The following is a 380-nucleotide window of genomic DNA, read 5'->3' as shown; positions in this document are numbered from 1 at the left end:
GCCCTTTGATGTCGTTGTTATAGATGAGGCAGCACAGGTATATATCTCCTGCTGCTGTTTGTTTTATTTTTTTTTGTTTTTTTTTTTATTTTGTTTTGTTTTGTTTTGTTTTGTTTTATTTTATTTTATTTTGTTTGATTTGTTTTATTTTATTTTATTTTATTTTATTTTATTTTATTTTATTTTATTTTATTTTATTTTATTTTATTTTGTGTAGTTTTGGTTTTAGTTTTGGTGGGGGGGTTGTTGTTGGTCTTTACAGCATCATTAGGATTGTCTTTTGTTTTATATTTATTTTTGTTTTTTTGTCTCCTTTTGTTTTATTATATTTTTCGTCTTTTTTGTCTCCTTTTGTTTTATTATATTTTTTGTTTTCTTTG

This window comes from Eimeria mitis, genomic scaffold, assembly GCF_000499745.2.
Source record: "Eimeria mitis Houghton genomic scaffold, Emh_scaff5844, whole genome shotgun sequence".
Taxonomy (NCBI): Eukaryota; Apicomplexa; class Conoidasida; order Eucoccidiorida; family Eimeriidae; genus Eimeria; species Eimeria mitis.
Note: the sequence above shows the minus strand (reverse complement) of the source record.